This window comes from Halichoerus grypus, chromosome 7 (genome assembly GCF_964656455.1).
Source record: "Halichoerus grypus chromosome 7, mHalGry1.hap1.1, whole genome shotgun sequence".
NCBI lineage: Eukaryota > Metazoa > Chordata > Mammalia > Carnivora > Phocidae > Halichoerus > Halichoerus grypus.
In genome coordinates, this window is record NC_135718.1 from 101,733,241 (window position 1) to 101,754,143 (window position 20,903).

The 20,903-nt window shown below is 37.0% G+C and overlaps 1 protein-coding gene across 7 annotated transcripts in view; it reads left to right on the plus strand.

Moving 5' to 3' along the window:
* The window catches only part of DNM3 (dynamin 3), a 539,814-nt gene that overhangs the window by 19,650 nt on the left and 499,261 nt on the right, over nt 1–20,903 (plus strand). The window lies entirely within an intron of this gene.

Below are 20,903 nucleotides of genomic sequence, written 5' to 3' on the forward strand. Positions count from 1 at the left end.
CTCTGACCCTCCCCCCTCTCATGCTCTCTCTCTCTATCTCATTCTCTCTCTCAAATAAATAAATAAAATCTTTAAAAAAAAAATAAAATGCTGCATTTTTTGGCATTACATTTAAGACAAATTATGAAGACCTATAACTGAAGGTTGTTTTTCTAAAAGGTTAATATTTCTCCAGAATGACTTGTATGCTTCTTCGTTTAGACCCATGGGTGGGTGAATTCTACACCAAATGTAGAAGGAGAATATGTAAAATTCAGATCTACCCTGCATATTTTCCATCAACTGCCTGCACATTAAGGAGTTGTGCCAGTGAGGAGGACAAGAACCTGGTAACTGGTCTTGTGGTTAAAAGGAGCTAACAGAGCTTACATTAGGGCTTGCTGGGTAGAGGACAAACTATCATTTATCTATAGAACAGATAGGGCTTGTGGAAGCATAGTGTATTAAGTGGAGGCCTCTGAGCTTAGAAAGGGGCCTTTCCTTTTAGGCTAGAACCAAGACAAGCACAAGGAGATTATAATTTAGATACTATATATATATACATACATACATATATATGTATATACACACACACACACACACACACACACACACACAACAAACACCTCTCTTTGGAATGGGGTACAGTGTTTATTGTTGAATTGTCGTTGTGTGACTTGTTTTTTCAGTAGCTTCTCTCTTTAAAAAATGGTATATAGGGTGTCTGGGTGGCTCATTTGGTTTAAGTGTCCAACTCTTGATTTTGGCTCAGGTCATGATCCCAGGGTCATGAGATAAAGCCCCGCATTAGGCTCTGAGCTGGGTGTGGAGCCTGCTTAAGATTCTTTCTCTCCCTCTCCCACCCACCAGTCCCCACATCCCTACCTCTCTATTAAAAAAATGGTATATAAATTGAACATTAGTTAATAGTGTTTTCTTAATGCTTTGCATTATTATGTTAGAGATGCTTTGTCAGATTTTGCCTGCCAAAAGTTTTTTTAAAATATTTTATTTATTTATTTATTTATTTATTTATTTAGAGAGAGCACATGCGTGAGCTGGGGGAGGAGCAGAGGGAGAAAGAGAGAAAGAATCTTTAGCAGACTCTGTGCTGAGTGCGAACCCCACACGGGACTTGGTCTCCCAACCCTAAGATCATGACCTGAGCTGAAATCAAGAGTCAGACACTTAACCGACTGGGCCATCCAGGTGCCCCTTGCTAAAAGTTTCTAATTCTTGCTTGAAGAAAAATTTTTTTTTTTGTCTCTGGAAGTTCTAATTCAGAGCAAGAATCTTTTGTGTGCCTAAATTGTTTTATAATGAAATTAATCATCCCTTAATTTGCCTTTTAAAAAACAGACATTTAATATCTAGCAGGTTTTCTTAATAAGAGAGAAACATTCCTGTAATTCATAAGAAGTTAGCTATCACCCTGCAAATGAAACAATTTTTTAATTTAAGTTTAAATTAAATTTAAATTAAATTAATATTTAATTTAACTTTTAAATCCTGCTTTTCCACAAAGGATTTGAGGTGGCTTCCTACCAACCATATTCATTCATTCATTGACTCATTTTTTTGTAATAAATATTTATGGAAGTATTGGACATAGAAAATAAAACAATAAAATAGAAGTAAAGAGGCAGGGCCAAGAAAAGTAAGTAACTAAGATTAGACCAAGAAATGGACAAGAGAAAATTTCCAAACATAAAGATTAACATAATTGTAGAATTGAACTCATGTAAGCACCCTGGTAGTCAGGGGGAAAAGAGAAATATCAGACAGTTTTGTTATCAGGAAGGAGGAAGAAACATTCACATTCATACAGTTTCCTCTAGGGCAGAACAAAAACAATTTCTCATATTTTATAACTACCAATAGTAGCTTCTTTCCTCTATGATCTCACCCATTATCAGGGTTGAGCTGGGCAGGTGACTTTGGGATTTTGAGCCTGGATCCCATTCTCACATCAGTCTCGATGTATGCCGAGATTTCTTTCAACTTAAATGCTCATACTTGTACTAATAGATTTATATCTTCCCCAGATAGCTAGCTCATTTCCTATGTATATTGATGGACTTTACTGTTGTCACATTCAATAAACCTTGAAACTTTCATATTTTCTTCAACTCTCCTCTCCCCATATCTACTAAATTTTGTGGGTTCTACTTGAGTGGTGCCTTTGCTCTCTGATGGTGCTTTTCCATTTCTGTTGCTGTTGCCCCAGTTCAGGACTTACATCCTTCTTCTCTATCACAACAGCTTATTTAACCCCCTTCTAAATCATCTTAAATACTCTTGCACAACCCTAATCACCACCATTCCCTTTTCTTACATAATAAACTCCTAACTTGGAGTGCCTGGGTGGCTCAGTCGTTAAGCATCTGCCTTCGGCTCAGGTCATGATCCCAGGGTCCTGGGATCGAGCCCCACATCGGTCTTCCTGCTGAGCGGGAAGCCTGCTTCTCCCTCTCCCACTCCCTGTGCTTGTGTTCCCTCTCTCTCACTGTGTCTGTCTTTCAAATAAATAAATAAAATCTTAAAAAAAAAAATAAAAAAACCCCAAAAAACTCCTAACTCCTTGGCATGACATTGAAAGCTTTCCACGATCTGGCCACCAACTACTTTTCAGCACAGTCTTCTCTTCCTCTCGCTCACACACCATAGGTACCATTTTCTGGAACATTTGTGCTTTCTCTCCCTTGTGTCTTTACCCATCCTGCTTCTTCCATCTAGAATGCTTTTGCTCTTCCTGTTCCTTCCATTTTAATTCAATTCATTAGAACTTTACTGAGTGTTTGCTGCATACAGAGGGTTGTACTAGCTAATGTGGATTCCGAGGTGGGAATGATTATCCTTTATCTCAAAAATCTCACACAAGTGTTCAGAGGAATTGATTGGTAGGTTGAAGTTTACATATTGCTTCCTCTCTGAAGCCTTTCTAAGGTCTTTTTTAAAAAAGCTTAGGTGCATGTGAGTTTCTAATAAAGGCCAAGCATTTTTAAACTTTTCAGCCATGTGTGTAACCACACATGGAGCACAGCCTCTGAAGTCAGCAGGATTCCGCACAGCACGTGGAGAAAAGCCTGGAACGGTTTGGGCAGGGATAGGAGTCAAGACCTTCGAGTGCAGACCTCCCCAAAGGATAAGTGGGCTGAAGATCAGGCTTGGAACAGATTTGAAGCAAACTTCTATGTGAGAGGTGATGGCTTTAGAAATTTGGTATAGTTCTGTCTAGTCTTGTGGAAATGGTTACTGCTTAAGTGGTTGAATACGCCTTTCCCTGTCCCTATTATGATTACTTTATTTCGCTAAAAAACCTGTATTTTAATGTGGCTGTTCATGCTCTGAACCTAAAATATTTGGAACGTAAAAGTCACATCTGTACTAGGCTCTGATAGGTAACATTGGGGTTTATCCAGTCCATGATTCTTTTGCTAATAGGTACCCAAGTAATGTGTCATGGGGAGACAGATGCAGGGCATATGATTTTCCTTTCAGATGTTACCTAAACTAAGGTTAGATGCAACCAAAGTATTTTTCTTATATTTATGGTATTGTCACATAAATTTTTCTGCATTGCCTTTGAACCTACTTTTATTTAAACCTAATGTCTTCTTGGAATGGTGTATACTTCATGTTTATAATCTACTTTAAAAATTATTAACAGACCCCAAGTTTACATGCTTGAGTGTCAAAGGGAATCCCTATCATTCTAGTATTTGGTATTTGTGGAGTTTACATCAGTGGTCATATATCATAAATACATGTTTATATATCTGTATTTACCATAGCCTACCATATTTTATCCATCAAAGATATCATAATTTTAAGATGCACCAATTATTTTATATATAGCTAACAAAGAAAAAGAAAACCACTGTTAATTAAACACAACGCTTTCTTATCACTTAGAATTTTTGTTTTGTACTTACTGGAAAAGCTCTCAGACTTTAGAAATAGATTATTGTCATATGTCACTTGTATGCATGCATAAGTTGTAAGATGTAAATAAAATAAATTGGTTAATTATTCCTAAAACTTGTCCACATTGGGTTCAACTCATGAATTACTCTTCAAAGCATTGGTTGACATCTGTGTTTTTCCACCCAATATCCTCCTCCTGCTATAAAGAATGTCGATGGTAAAGCATTTCTTTAGGGGCTTCTTGCTTAAGCGATCGTAGTGTTATTTTCTAACAGACAGGATCTCTTAGAACTAACCAGTTTTGTAATTCTTTGGTTCGTGCCCTGGGACTTACCCTCCCTCGTGAAGGTGTCGAGTGGTGTCCCGAGTTGTGCTTGTGGCATTCCGGGCATGTCTTCTCTGTGGTCTGTGCAGGCCAGGGGCAGAAACTGCAACGCCCTGAAGTACTTGGTGTTAAGCCAAGTGATTTTTCCTGTTTTCAACCTCAACGTTGCAATTTGTGCATTGCGTGAGTGAGCGGAAATTTTTGAGCAAGAAATAGCTTCATGCCAGATCTATTTGAAATGCTCAGATCCACCTGTTTAATGCCATCTTCACAGACATGCATAATTGAGTTAGTGATGTCACAACTTAGAAAGTTTTTCAGGCAGAAAGGAGAATTCCCTGTCTTCTAAGTCCGGGCTTCTTGGCAACTCTGGCTTGCTTTATTAAGCAAGGAGTAGCCTCAATATATTGAAAAACTGTTTTTTATTTTCTCTCTTTCACTGATAGAACATTTGCGATGTGAGAAGGAAGAAAAGAAGCTTCTTGGTGTCCTTTATACTGTTTCTTAAATTACAGTTGCAAGGCTAATTGTTCTTGCATGTGCTTTTTTCTCAAGGCTGTGTGTCTGAGCATATGTTTGGTCTTTGGAGAAAACCATTCTGTGAATGCTTTTGGGCACAAACTATTACTTTTCTCTTTGAATTAAGGTATGTGAAGACACCTGGCACATAATCCAAGTGCTATTTCCTTTGCCCTCCCCCTTGGTGCTGCCCTCCCCATGCGTGAGGAACTGTCATCTGCTTGCTCATAGCTTGGCTATATAGGATCTTAGCAGAGTTCAAGTTTCCTGAGATCTTTTGTGTGCGATTTTCATTCTTGCTCAAGTTTGTCTATTCAGAGGCATTTCCTCATAAGGGAAGCGCGTAGTTATAGCTGTCATTTGTAGTTCACTGTTGAATTGTGCTGGTTTACTCTAGAATTCCTCTTCTCTAGTTGATCCTAATCATGTTTTTCCTGTATCCGTATCCATGTAAAAACTTAAGCTTTTGACCTGAAATTTCTGGCTATTCATTTTTCTTTTTCCATTTACTTAATTGCATATGGATTCATGTCATGACTAATAATCATGAGTTTTCAGTGAGGTATGATGCTGGGTTATTACTACTAAAATATTTTACTGCTCTGCCTTATTTTTATTGTTCAAAAATTAAACTAATGCTCATAGGCAATAAATATTTCATAATACGTCAAAACAGAAATCAACTTATTGCCAGTTACTTTCAGTTTAAACCTTCAACTAATTAAAAGTGGGGATAGATAACTTTTACATGGAACTCACAAATTTTTTTTTTTTTTAGAGAGATTGTGCATGCGCCTGTGAGTGCTGGGGGCATGGCTGGGAGAGGGGAGGGGAGAGGGGCTCAGGGAGAGGGAGAGAGAGAATCTTTTTTTTTTTTTAATTTTATTGTGTTATGTTAGTCACCATACAGTACATCATTGGTTTTTGATGTGGTGATCCACGATCCATTGTTTTCGTATAACACCCAGTGCTCCATGCAGTACGTGCCCTCCTTAATACCCATCACCGGCCTAACCCATCCCCCCCCCAAAACCCTATTTGTTTCTCAGAGTCCATAGTCTCTCATGGTTCATGGGAGAGAGAGAATCTTAAACAGGCTCCACACCCAGCATGGAGCTGGGCACAGGGCTTGATCTCACAACGCTGAGATCATGACCTGAGCCGAAATCAAGAGTCAGAAGCTTAACTGAATGAGCCACCCAGGTGCCCCTCAAGTTAATTCTTAAATACTGGAAGTTCTGATGTTTTCTGTAATTTAATTATAGTAGCTCATATCTCACATTCAGTTTTCTTCACTAGTAATTTGGGTTGTAAAGCCATAATTAGGCACCATTGGTGGAAGCTACTGGAAGTGCTGATATAGTGCCTAGCAAGATATAAATGCCCATTGAAGAACAAGCCTTGCAATCAGGGTTCAATTGGCTTGTCTCAGGACCTGTTTAAATACTCGTGTCCTACTATTATGTTTTCCATTATTGTAAAAATATTAAGAAATGCTATCTGATATAAATTGCCCCTTGTATTCCTTACTGATATAAAGTAAAATTGATAACATATATAATTTCTATGGATTCTCACTATATCCTCATTAAGAAGACAAATTTTAGGTGGGACCAATTGAAAACTAATGTGTTTATTTTTTCATTGTGAACCAGCTGATGATCAGGCCATCTTTCACTCATTTGGGACTTGTAAGCCTTTGAAGTCTCTTATACATTGTTCAGTGTTCTGCAAAAGGTTTACCCCAATTTCCTGAGATAAAAAGTGAAGTTGATCTTCAGTTAAATAGGTTTCTGTTGAACACGTACTCTATTCCAATCACTTAGCAAAATAGATTAGGTATCAAAAAGAGGTGTAGAAGGGTTCCTGCACTCAAAATTATATTCTCCTGGGGAAAGATAAGACATGAAACAATGAGAAAACAGCATAAGGCTGTAAAATAAAATGCTAAATTGAATACAATCAAATAGCAAAACAGTCTGTCTTGTAATGGGCAATTTAAGGAGAAATAGACCATATTGAAAGATAATATCTAGGCAGTTTATCAGAGAAGGATCCCTTAGGTGAGCCCTGGAGGATGATGGGATTTGGGAAGACAGGGAAAGGTGGAAGGTGTATCTGGAGGAGAAATGGCATGAATAAACACTTGAAAACATGAAAAAGTCTGGCATTTATAGGGAATAGCTTAGTCACAATGTTGAGTATGCACTAAGGAGGGAAGATTCTAAATGACCTCAATGCTAGAATTAAAAAAATTGCATTGGACATTGTCAGAAGTGATGGGGCAGAGAGGGCCATTTGGAGTGGAGGGAGATCAGGGAGGAACCAGTATACATTGTTGAGAAATGGAACGACACAATACATAACCATGTATTTACTCACCACTCTATGTCAGTGTCTAGAGCTACAAGAACAGGTGGATACATTGCTGTCAGGGACCTGGTTTTCCAAAATGCTGAACAACAGTCTTTTCTTAATTCACATGGTAGTTTCATTCCCTGAAAATTCAGTGTATTGCCTAAATCCTTGTTAAAATATAAAACAGAATTAGGCTCGAGCTCAGATAATTTCACCTACATGAATGTGTAGCAAAAGATTGGGAAATCATGCAGGATGCAGGATAGTTGTTCAGTGAAGACTCTTCCAAGAATTCAGGATGTTTAACATTTCTAGTTGTACAATCACTGTGAAACACCCACACGGATTTCTAAGTAACTCTTGATAACCACTGCTCTGTTGCTGTATCAGTGACCTATGTAATTTATATATCCTAATTTCCTTTTTTTGTTTAGATATTTGGTTGTTCCTTTAATTGTTTTTACCTGCCAAAGAGAACATTTAAAGTGTAATTCCCTAATAAATGGTGTGTAGAAAATTTGAGAGATGACAAAACCTGGGAGCATTGAGGGAAGGGCAGAGAAAATGACAGAGATTGTCACTTTTGAGTTAGGTCTTAAAGAATGTATATATTTTTTAAGATTTGTCTATTTATTTTAGAGGGAGAGAGAGTGAGAAAGAGAAAGCATGAGTGGGGAGAGGGACAGAGGGAGAGGGAGAAGGGGAGAGAGAGAGAGAGAAAGAGAAAGAGAATCTCAGGGAGACTCCCTACTGTGTGTGGAGGCCGTAGGACTCGATCCCGTGACCTGGAGATCATGACCTGAGCCGAAATCAAGAGTTGGACACTCAACCACCTGAGCTACCCAGGTGGCCCAAGAGTAAGTATAATTTTAACAGGATTTTAAGAGTGCACTGCTTTATGTCCACAATAGCCAAATTATGGAAAGAGCCTAGATGTCCATCAACAGATGAATGGATAAAGAAGATGTGGTATATATATACAATGGAATATTATGCAGCCATCAAAAAATCCGAAATCTTGCCATTTGCAATGACGTGGATGGAACTAGAGGGTATTATGCTGAGCAAAATAAGTCAGTCAGAGAAAGACATGTATCATATGACCTCACTGATATGAGGAATTCTTAATCTCAGGAAACAAACTGAGGGTTGCTGGAGTGGTGGGGGGTGGGAGGCATGGGGTGGCTGGGTGATAGACATTGGGGAGGGTATGTGCTATGGTGAGCGCTGTGAATTGTGCAAGACTGTTGAATCACAGATCTGTACCTCTGAAACAAGTAATATAATATATGTTTAAAAAAAAAGAAGATAGTAGGAAGGGAAACATGAAGGGGGGGAAATCGGAGGGGGAGATGAACCATGAGAGACTATGGACTCTAAGAAACAAACGGAGGGTTCTAGAGGGGCGGTTGGTGGAGAGATGGGTTAGCCCAGTGATGGGTATTAAGGAGGGCAGGTATTGAATGGAGCACTGGGTATTATATGCAAACAATGAATCATGAAACACTACATCAAAAACTAATGATGTAATGAATGGTGACTAACATAACATAATAAAATAAAATTAAAAAAAAAAAGTGTACTGCTTTGTAACAGAAAGTTGAATTTGAAAAAGTATTACTAATACAGACTTTGCAATGAATTACCAAATGCCAAGTATTTGAGATGATAATGCTTCTTTGCTATCTCCCAGTTTCTAGATTTTTTTGTTTTTGCAGTTCTCTTTTCCATTGTTTATCTTTACATCTTTGTATCTGGCTTTTCCAGCTAGTTTTTGAGGATAGGAACTATGTCTTTTTTTTTTTTTATTATGTTATGTTAATCACCATACATTACATCATTAGTTTTTGATGTAGTGTTCCATGATTCATTATTTGCGTATAACACCCAGTGCTCCATGCAGAACGTGCCCTCTTTAATACCCATCACCAGGCTAACCCATCCTCCCTCCCCCCTCCCCTCTAGAACCCTCAGTTTGTTTTTCAGAGTCCATTGTCTCTCATGGTAGGAACTATGTCTTATACTTAACTGGATCTCCCATAGTGCTGAGCATGGAGTAACCACTCAGTGAATGTTGGATCTTAAATATTGTCAAAATACTTTACGAATGAATGATTCCTAGTTGGAGATTGTTTCTGTTTATTTTCCATTAGCATTTTCTAGGAAAAGTGAAGTTGAGAGTACTGGGGACTAAGAGGACAGCTCCCTCCACTTTTGGCATTCTGGCCAGGCCAAGTTGTGCTCTGAGTTTGTAGAACCATGTTGCTTTTCTCCTAGTCCCTTTTGATAGGAAAGAGAAAATTCGGAAAGCTATTATCTGCTCTGGAAATTACAGAACTCGCCATTCAGGAGGTCTTTTTCTGAATATCTGTGTCTCATTCAGGTCTAATTTGGGCAGGGTGTTTTTTTTTTCTCTCTTTGGAATCAGTTGAAGAACAAGATTATAGATTTTTTTATAGTTTGCGTCAAATTTGATAATATTTGTAAAAGCATATTATGAACTGTAAAATATTATGGAAATTATTATTCTTTTGCCATTATTAAGATCAAGGGAGTAGTATAATTATAGCAAGGAGGAGCAAAATCATTCCATAATTACTCCTAGGGTCTGAATTTTCTATTTGACATAATTTGTGAAGATACTTGATCAGCTTTGTTAACTCACATTTTATTATTGTAGTATTGGATAGGTTTGAATATTTGAAGATCTAATGTGTCCTTTAAAAAATCAAGTCAAATCATACATTAAGATGAAGAAATCTTGAATAAGCTTCACTGGCTGTGAAGTTACCTAATCTCTGTAGGTGACACATTTCTCATAAGTAAAATATTACTTATTTATCGGGGCTGTTGTGATTTTTTTTAAATGGTCATGAAGGACACAGCATGGTGTCTGGCCTGTGGTAGGTGCTCCATCTTCATTAATGTTTGCTATAAAGTATATAAAGTATTACTTTATTTTATTTTTTTTAAAGATTTTATTTATTTATTTGAGAGAGAGAGACACAGCGAGAGAGGGAACACAAGCAGAGGGAGCAACAGAGGGAGAGGGAGAAGCAGGCTCCCCGCTGAGCAAGGAGCCCGATGTAGGGCTTGATCCCAGGACCCTGAGATCATGACCTGAGCCGAAGGCAGACGCTTAATGACTGAACCACCCAGGTGCCCCAAAGTATTACTTTAAAACCCCAAATTCAATAGATATTTATTGAACACCTACTATGTGTCAGGCATTATTTTAAGAGATAGACAACAAAGCCCATAAATCAAAGATTCTTGTCCTCCAGGAACTCATATTCTAACTGGGGAGTTTGATAAACAATGGACATAATAAATAAGGAAATTATATGGCAGGGTACAGGATGATTAGGGTTTTGGACCAAAAGAAAGGGAAAGCAGGTCAAGGAGGATCAGGACTGTTCAGGGGGAAGAGGCACAGACTGGGAGATTAATGTTGTCACATTGTGTCTCTCCTTCCTAGTTAGGAGTTGGCATTTCAACTGACAAGATAAATTACTTAAATTGGGAGAAATTTGTCTCAAAGGACAGGTGGCTTTTGGGGGTGAGAAACAGATATCTCTTAAGGAAGTATTCAGTACCCCCTTTGTTCTAAAGAACAGCTGTTATGCTCTAGAAGCTGTGAAAATGCCTGATATTCTTCATTGTGAGGCTTAAAATATGTGGAAAGTTATACGCTTTTTCTTTTCCTTTCTCCAGAATGTAAGCAAATGATGTTCTTTTATCTTTTCTTTCAATGTCAATAAAATAAGCATTTCTAATGGTATTATCAAATCTTTCCTTAGGCACTATTTCCTTTACTTCCTAATGGATGTAGCTCTAATCCAAACCAGAGACACATTTATGTTGAGTCTCTCATTATGTGATATTATAACCATGAGTGTTTTCAAAAATAAGAACGTTTGTATTTTCCAAGAGTAACTTGGCTGTAGGCTAGGAATGTGAGATGGCCTCTTGCCACAGGTAAAGTGTCTATTGAAGTACATTATTTAGTAAATGGTAGATAATTCTTTTCCTGGAACTCATTTGAAAACTTACTGTAATATAAACCCAGCTTTTTTTTTTTTTAGGATTTTATTTATTTGAGAGAGAGAGAGTGAGCGAGTGAGCAGGGGTGGGAGAGGGGCAGAGGGAGAGGAAGAAGCAGTCTCCCAGCATTGGTGGGGCTCTATCCCAGGACCTGGGATCTTGACCGTAGCTGAAGGCAGACACTTAACTGACTGAGCCACCCAGGTGCCCCGAAAGGCAGCTTTTTCAATTCCTAATCAGAGATGGTAGTTTTTCTGTATTTTAAAGTTGGATGTCAAATCCATACACATATATACAAACACGAGTATTTTTCAGATATCTAAATTTTCAGATATTAAAATTGGATGCCATTAATACGTGTATATATCACGTATAGATATCTATATATACACACATAAGCATATTTTAGTGATTAAGTTAATTTGGTTAATTTCATAATTATTTGAAAGAATTGGGTAAACAAGTAGTTTTCATAATTAAAGATTACTTAAAATTAAATAATTGTGGTGTTTGTGCAGGACAAAATAATTCAGTGTTTCAGTGGTATCTATGAGAGTTCTTGTTTGGACGTTACAGTCAGAAGGTATGCAGTGCCTAGTTGATAAAATTGGAGTGTTTTTTTTTTTAAGTTTATTTATTTAAGTAATTTCTACACCCACTGAGGGGCTCAAACTCACGACCCTGAGATCAAGAGTTGCATGCTCTTCTGATCGAGCCAGCCAGGTGCCCTGAAATTGTATTTTTGAAAATAATGTGAGGACTCTGTTTTTATCATCAAAATATGACATTCACATAGTTCATGATTTGTCAAATGCACATGTGTGATTTGTGAGCCCAGAGTACGTGCATTTATTCAGAACTTCTAGAGTTCATGATTACTTTGAATTGCATGTATGAAGGCTACTAGAAAAGCCAATGTTATTCCATTGGAATGTGTGCAATTGTACCTTTCCTTTGTGGTTGAAGGACTAACTGTCTCTTTTTTGAAGACAAGTTGAAACATAGGATGGAAAACTGACACTTGAATAAGTTATGTTTGGACACTGAAGGAGTAAACCAAATATTTACTGGCAGGATAATGTAGTATAGTGTTTAAGACCATTGAGCTAAGCCTGAACACCTGGGTTCAAATCCTGTTTTGCCACTTACTACGAGCTAGGCAATTTTGGGCAAGTTACTTAACCTTCTGGTCTTTAGTTTCCTCACCTGTGAAATGGTAAGAATAATATAATAACTACCCTCTAGGGTTGTTTTGAGGATAAAATGAGTTGGTATTTGTAAAGCACTTAGGACAGTGTGTGTTAAGTTAATATAAAAATAAATACCACAGTAAGTCTAAAAAAAGAGCCCTAACCTTTAAAGGGACATACTTAAATCTTTACTGATAATATACTATCTGGAATTTGCTTCAAAATAATCTAGTAGGAGAGAGAGATGTGGAGTGGGTGAGAAGAGAGATGAAACAAGATTGCCTATGGGTTGATAATTATGGCAGTGGAATATAGATACATGTAGATTTATTACACCCTTCTCTCTACTTTTATGTAAGCTCGAAATTTTCCAAATCAAAAATAAAATAAAAAAAAGGACAGTTTGCCCTGCCTTATCCTCTTATTCTTCCTTCCTTCCTTCTTCCTTCCTTTTCCTCCTTATCAGTCCTTATCTAAATCTGGCATACCATTTCTGTCTTTTTTGGTGTTCAAATGCCACCTTGTGTGAAGTTCTCCTTGAGAACCCCAGCCACATCGCATCTTTTCTCTTTTGACTAATTTAGCCCCTGGGCCCTTCCTTGGGTTTGTATGCAAACTGTGTGGCTTTGTGGTTATTCCCGTTAATGCTTTTTCTTCTTCCAGGCTTAAGTTCCTTGGGAGCAAGATCATCTTTGTAACTCTCATAGCAAACACGTTGCACATCAAATCTTTGTTGAATAAATGGAATTTGTTGACTATAATCTAGAAAGAGCCAAAAACAAAACAAACAAAACACAAAACCTTTCTTTGTGTCACAGTTGTTACTAAAGTATCATGTTTCTGGATGAAGGAGTATTATTAAGATTTTGTAGTGGTAATTCCACACAGGACTACTTGTGGCTTTATATTGAAGTATTTTTGCTGTTTGGGGCATTTCCTTTTATCTTTTCAAGGACTTCATTTGGAAAATTAATGTTGTTCCAGGTTGAAATATCTGTCTAATTCTGGCTTATTAGGAATCTGAACATGTGTAACACTTGTTTTCTATTTTATGGTTATGGAAAATAAGATTTTCTTTTTCCATCTGGGGACCCACATTTTTTTCCATTTATAGATTTTAGTGATACAAAGAAGAGTCTAGTATGAAATTGGAAAAAGTCAATATTGAAAACCTAAATCATAGAACTTTGTTTGACTTCTGCATAGGCCCTGAAACCATGGAAATAAATTAAAACAACCATAATTTTAGCCACTCAACCATCCCCCATAATGCAAGTAAGCTTTCTTTTGGTGTATTTTTTTTTTTTAAGTGGGCTCCTTGTTGCCTTGAACTCACGATCTTTGAGATCAACTCCTGAGGTGAGATCAAGTCGGACACTTAACTGACTGAGCCACCCAGGTGCCCCTGCTTTAGGTGTATTCTTGAAACCATATGTAAAACACATTTTGGTAAGCTAAAGCATTATTTTGAACCCAAGAATTTTATGTCTATTAAACATAATAATAAGTGGGATAATTTTTAAAAAAGAGAGACTGTTACAAAGCAAAGAATTATAATTTTTTTTTTTTTAAAGATTTTATTTATTTATTCATGAGAGACAGAGAGAGAGACAGAGGCAGAGGGAGAAGCAGGTTCCCCGCGGAGCAGGGAGCCCGATGTGGGACTCGATCCCAGGACCCTGGGATCATGACCTGAGCCGAAGGCAGACGCTTAACCGACTGAGCCACCCAGGCGTCCCGCAAAGAATTATAATTAACCCTTCAAGTGTTTTGTAAATCTGCTTGTTATAAGTTGAATTTAGCTGAGGTGAAGATTCCACTCACTTTAGTCTTTTCTTTACAATAAATCTTTTTTCCTGAACTTATTGCCTAGTAGTGAGATATAAACTCAAGGGCTACCTTTGAGTTTCATTCACTTCAATCTCCTTTCCATTTACATCCTCTGTAGAGGTGCTAATCACCAGTGAAATAGTTAAGAGATGACACTAAAAGCAAAAAGAAGCACTAAAGGACACAGATAATCCATAAGCTAAACAATCAAGTTCCTTAAAAAAAAATCACCAACAGGGTTATATTGCCTAAAGACATTATTCCATGATTTTCCCACTTGCAGTGGAGAATAAATAGTCTCTGCCTTTGATTTTCTCCACTCCCCTTGCTCCATCGCCACCCCAGTGTCATGTTCTCATTAACCCAATTTCTTGACCTTTAGCTACTGCACTGAAGAATTCAAATTCACAAGAAGTGAATTGCCTCATTCATATCTGCAAGGTTCGAATCATGGTTAAATTTTAGGCGGGGTGTCTGATTATGAACAGGCGTGAGAGTGGATGTTCTTTAGTGAGGATCCACACTTGCTAAGCTGTATTGTTTCATTCACTCGTTTAGCTTTTCCATAGCACTGGGGACAGTGATTCTCCATGTAGTCATTGTGACATATCATGCCATCTTTAGCTGACTAATGAGATTCTAAGAGAATTTAAAAATAAAGTAAATTTTCGGGGTGCCTGGTTGGCTCATTTGGGTAAGCTTCTGACTTCGGCTCAGGTCATGATGTCAGGGTCCCAGGAACGAGCCTCGCGTCAGCATCACCCGGCATTGGCATCACATCAGGCTCCCTGCTCAGTGGGGAGTCTCCTTCTCCCTCTCTCTTTGCCCATCCTCCTCCCCCTGCTCAGGCTTGTGTTCTCTCTCTCAAATAAATAAATATAATCTTAAAAAAAGTAAAATTTTCCATATGCCACATGGAATTATTGAGAAGAATGAAGGGGCAGGTACTAAAGAAAAGATGCCCAAGAACTCCCCCAAATAAGGATCACTAGCAGTTTCCAGAGGCTTTAATAATTTTTTTTTGTTTTGTTTTTTACATAGATTGAAAAAATCTCATACTTCCTTGGGGATAGGGACCTTGTTTTCTATTCTGTTGTATCTTTCCACAACTAGTAACACATTTTTCACAAACTGAGTAATCAGGAAACATTATTTTTAAATTCCTTTATTTTATTTTATTTTTTTTGGGAAGTTGGGAAAAACTTGAATCTGTAAATTGATAGGACTGTGGGAATTTATTCATGAAAAAGGCTTGCAGCTGAGGCTGACTTCTTTCCTATAGTAGACATGCTCCGGGTAGAAGGATCTGCTGAACCACTTCTATTTTTCCCATGAACTGGAGAACAGACTTGTATTAAGTGACAGAGATAAAAGTAAGCCTCAATTTATTACATTACTTTTCTTTATAGATGGGAACCCAGGCCATACTATTCATTATTCAGGGGAAAGTCAGGTGGCCATGACTTTATTTCTTTTACATCATATTTTTGTATGAAAAGGTATGTCATTAATACCCTTAGGAAATAAGAGTATTCTTTTGAGTCCTAGAGGGACCTTTTATCAAGTAGATTCTATCTACCTCAGTGAATAGATTTCTGACCTTTAGTTCAGTTTTTCTTTTTTTTAAAATGGAAAAACCATAAATATATTAAAAAACAAATATGCTGAGGAAATTATCTATCTGATTGGTTTCTCTGTCACTCTGGGGAATTATTATACTATTCCAGCCTTTATAGAAATTTCCTAAAATTTTAACATGGAGCCTCCCCTATATTTTCTGTCAGAGTGTGTAGTTTTACAATAAAGTTAATGGATTTTATGATAATGCATTTAATTTTATATATGACATTTTCATAATTCAATCTGTTGCCCCGAAATCAAAACAAATGTACTTTTGGCTTATCCATTAGTTTGAATCATCTATATCATTCCACCCATACTCAGTTGCTTACATATACTCGCCGTCCACCATATGAAAGGTACTGATTTAGTTGTTCAAAGTAGCAAGGGTTGGAAAGAGAATGTTTTTTGTTTAGTATAATTTTCAAATATCAAATCATAATGAGTTCAAATGAAAAATAATGAGTTGAGTAGCTGTGTTTTTATTTAATTTATTTATTTTTAAATATTTATTTATTTTAGAGAGAAAGGGCATGTACACAAGCTGGGGAGGGGCAGAGGGAAAGGGAGAGAATCCCAGGCGGACTCTCCACTGAGCTCAGAGCCCAATGTGGGGCTCCATCTCACAACCCTGAGATCATGAGCTGAGCAGAAATCAAGAGTTGGATGCTCAACTGACTGAGCCACCCAGGTGTCCCAGAGTAGCTGTGTTTTTAAAATCCAGGCTTCTCTTTGTTACTGCTCAGAAAAAAAAATGAAGAATTATATGATGTACCTCAATCAGTGGTATCCATTGAGAGTCCAGACCACTTTAGATTACTTTGAATATTTGAAAACATGAAAGTGTTCAGATAGTTTATGTTTCCATGTAATTGTCTTACTACTGTATCACTCAAGGGTGTGGTTGCAGATGATCTAAACCACTCTAGCTATTTAAGAAGAAAAAATTAACGTAAGGAATTAGGTGCTTGCTAATCATTGGAAGGGCTGGAGGATTAGACTCCAGGCTGACCCTCAAGGAATGGCTTCAGAATGACACTGCGTTACTGGCCATCAAGGAAACTACTACTGTAGTTAGTTTAGGAAACTGGAATCTTAGGAAATCTGTATGTCCACTGCTGCTTTCACCACTTCCAGGAGTCTTGAAGCAACTGTTGTGTTCTGGAATATTCTACTTTAGCTCTGATTCATGATCAGACTGTTGTCAGCACTATTAGCTTCAAAGCTTTCTGTTGCCTGCTAGACCTACACCAGCAAAACACCTTGAGTACTGCTTCTCTCCCATTTAATTTGACTCTGAATTCAGGTTGTACAGAAGTACGTCTAATAGTGAAAACTGAAATGCATGGAGAATGCTAGTTACTAAGGGAGTCTGGGAAATGAAGTTTTATTGTTTGTTTGTTTTTTAGCATTCTAGTCTCTGCAGTATAGGAAGGCAAATAAAGAGATGCAGAACAGAAGTTGAGCTAGCCAGTTGCTGTATCTACTAGAAATGCTCTTATTATTATTTTTTAAGATTTTTAAAATTTAAATTCAATTAACATATAATGTATTATTGGTTTCAGAGGTAGAAGTCTGTGATTCATCAGTCTTATATAATACCCAGTGCTCATTACATCTTGTGCCCTCCTTATTGCCCATTACCCAGTTACCGCATCCCTCAACTCCCCTCCCCTCCAGCAACCCTCAGTTTGCTTCCTATGATTGAGAGTCTCTTGTGGTCTGTCTCTGTCTCTGGTTTCGTCTTGTTTTATTTTTTCTCTCTTCCCGTATGAACCTCTGTGTTGTTTCTTAAATTCCACATATCAGTGAGATTACATGATAATTGTCTTTTTCTGACTGACTTGTTTCACTTAACATAATACCCTGTAGTTCCATCCACATCATTGCAAATGGCAAGATTTCATTTTTTTTATGGCTGCTAATATTCCATTGTATATATATATTACCACATCTTCTTTATCCATTCATCTGTTGATGGACCTCTGGGCCCTTCCCATAGTTTGGCTATTGTGGACATTGCTGCTATAAACATTGGGGTGTATGTGCCCCTTCAGATCACTACATTTGTATCTTTGGGATAAATACCCAGTAGTGCAATTGTTGGGTTGAACTACAAATGCTCTTTTGTTATTCCATGTGATTGCTAGAAAATAAATTTAGAATTCGACTGATTAAATGAAGGAAACAATTTTCAGATATAGACCATGTATGTTGCATTTAGGTCTCCATGTAGATTTTTAAAATAGATTTTTTGTTTTTATTACCTAAGTCTGCAGAAGAACATCTAGTAATCATTAATTATATTGTCAGATGTGCCAGCTGGAATAATTCAGGTATCTATGTGTATTTATAGTTTAAATTCCATATGTCTTCTCTTTAGAACTTGGCTATCTTTTGAAATTAAAACTTTTCCCACTGGTAATTATGCTAGTGCATTTAATTGAGATTATTTTTTTGGCATAAAGAACATTAAGTAGAGCAAATGGAGCATAAGCAACATTGGTTGAGTAAACAATAAATTAAAGAGTCTGTAATGGTTAAATAGCATACTCTTGAATATTCTATGAAGTGAATTTTCCTTTCCATGGTGCATACTGTCAGGACAACTGGCCTAGCCCAAAGTCAGAAAGCAGAATAAACTATGATACAATGAAACATTTGAAATGAACAGGCCTTACTGTTAAATGTCCTGACTTCTGAGGCTATCTGTTGAATATCTTCTTTATAAATGAGGAGAAAGATTTGTAGACCTAATTGCTATAAATGTAACTACTATATTACTTTCATCTCTGGAACTAGAGGGTACTTCTCTGATTGCCTTTGCTAAAGGTGCATTCCCTCTTCCCTGGGACTGTCTGTTTTGTTAATCATCCTTAAATATTCTCATAGCACTTATCATGATCTGATTTATTTTTGTTTATGTGTCTGTCTCTGAACCTTATTAGAATGCAAGCTGCATGAGGGTAAGTGCTTTGCCGTGTTCACTGTCCTCAGAACCTACAACAGCCTGGCACGTAGTGGGTACTGAATATTGGGACAAATGAATGAAAGGGGAAACTGCATTGGAATAACAATCAGAAGATCCAGCCATAAAAACAGGAGACTAACTGCCTGTCAGCAAGATGCCTGTATGTTCTGTGCAGTTGGAGATAATATCTGTCCTGCTAAACCTTGTATATACACAGCTGAGCATGGTACCCGGCACCTAGTAGATTTTTTAATAAATATTTGTTGAGTAAATTAACTAACCATGACTCAGATCATTAGACCTTTTTTGTGTTTAGTTTCCTTATTTCAAGATGAAGGGAGGGATCAGATAATCTTTAAGTCCCTATTTATTTATTTGAGAGAGAGAGCACGCGCGTGCCCTACCAGAGGGGGAGGGGCAGAGAGAATGGGAGGAGGGAGAGAGAGAATCTTCAGCAGCCTCCATGATCAACGTGGAGGCCCTAACACCAGGCTCATCTCACCACCCTGAGATCCTGACCTGAGCTGAGATCAAGAGTCGGACGCTTAACCAACTGAGCCACTCAGGTGCCCTTTTAAGTCCCCTTTTAGATTTAACATCTGTGATCCTAGATCTGTATATACTTTGGTTAGGTTAGTTGTGTTTTAGTTTTTTATTTTTTGTTTTGAATCCCCAGGAAAATTTTCTGTGGTCTGTTCTGTTGAGCAAGTTAAGCATTCCATGATTTTTATTCATATATAAAATGAATTAATTAAGGACATAAAATTTGCCTTTATTCAAGAACGTTGACATTAACAACAAATGCTTAATGTATAGTAACCACGTGTCTTGAATGAGACAATATTTTTCTCTATAAGCACAATTTATTAAATAGCAGTTATATAGTGAGTTAGTCTTATACTTTTACAAGATTTCTTATTTACAAAAATCACAAATCAGAAGAAAAAATGCTTTGCCATACTATATGCTGTAATTTTTATCCTGAAAAATAAGTCCTCATTGTTTGTGGCCTACCCAGCTATTGTGTAGTTGATTGAACGTGCTTGTTCAATGATTGTAGGAAGAGATGCCTCCAGTGGGCATTTAGCTTCTACTGTGGGCAGGTTTTTTATTACTAAAGAATAATATTGTACTGTTAAGTGGACAAAGAAGTTCTAAAACTATGTAGAGTGTGACAGTGTTGTTATGAAAAATATATGGGTAAAAATGTCTGGAAGGTCGAAGATAAAATATTAAGACATTGTTGGGTGATGGAATTGGAGTTGATTTTTTAATTTATTTATATTAAAAACATTTTTTAAAAATTTGATAAATATTTATTGCACACGTGTTATGTGTCATGAAATGTAACAGACATTGGAGGGTGCAGCAGCAAACCAGACAGACATGGGCCTTGCCCTCAGAGCCCTCCCAGCATAATCACTTCATAAGCAAGCTCTTCCATAGCTTTCCTTTTCTTTTTTTTTTTGAACACTACATCAAAAACTAATGATGTACTATATTTAAAAATTTTTTATCCAAATGAGCATGTAGCACTTGTATTATAAGAAAATGATTACCAAAAATTTCTTCCATGAATTATCAACTAGGTGTTCTATTCAAAATACACAGGCAGAATAAATAACTATTTAAAAAAATAATAAAAAAAAATAAAACAATCAATTTACTAGCCTTTCCTTTTCTTTCATGACATTGATATTTTTGAAGAATATAGGCCCGTTGTATTATAGACTCTTAATTTTGGGTTGTATGATTCAATTTTTTAAGCATATGACTTTATATTTTAGTTTCAAAAACATGGAAATATATAAGAAAGAAAACATTCACCCGTGATCCTGGTACCCAAGGATACTGTTGACATTTAGGCAGACTTCCTTTTTTTCCCCTATGAATTTACTTTTCTACATAATTGGGATCCTTCTGTATATGTAATTTTTGTATCTGATTTTATGAGAATTTCCCATGTCATTGAAGGCTCTTTGAAAGCATATTTTTAGTAGCTTCCTTATATTCCTTATTACACTTACACTAACATATATTTAAATATTCTCATTGTTGGGCATTTAAATTGTTTCAGAAGCTCAGGACATTCCAGTCTTGAGTTTTGGGGCCTCTTTCTGGGTAAGGATTTGCTTTCTCT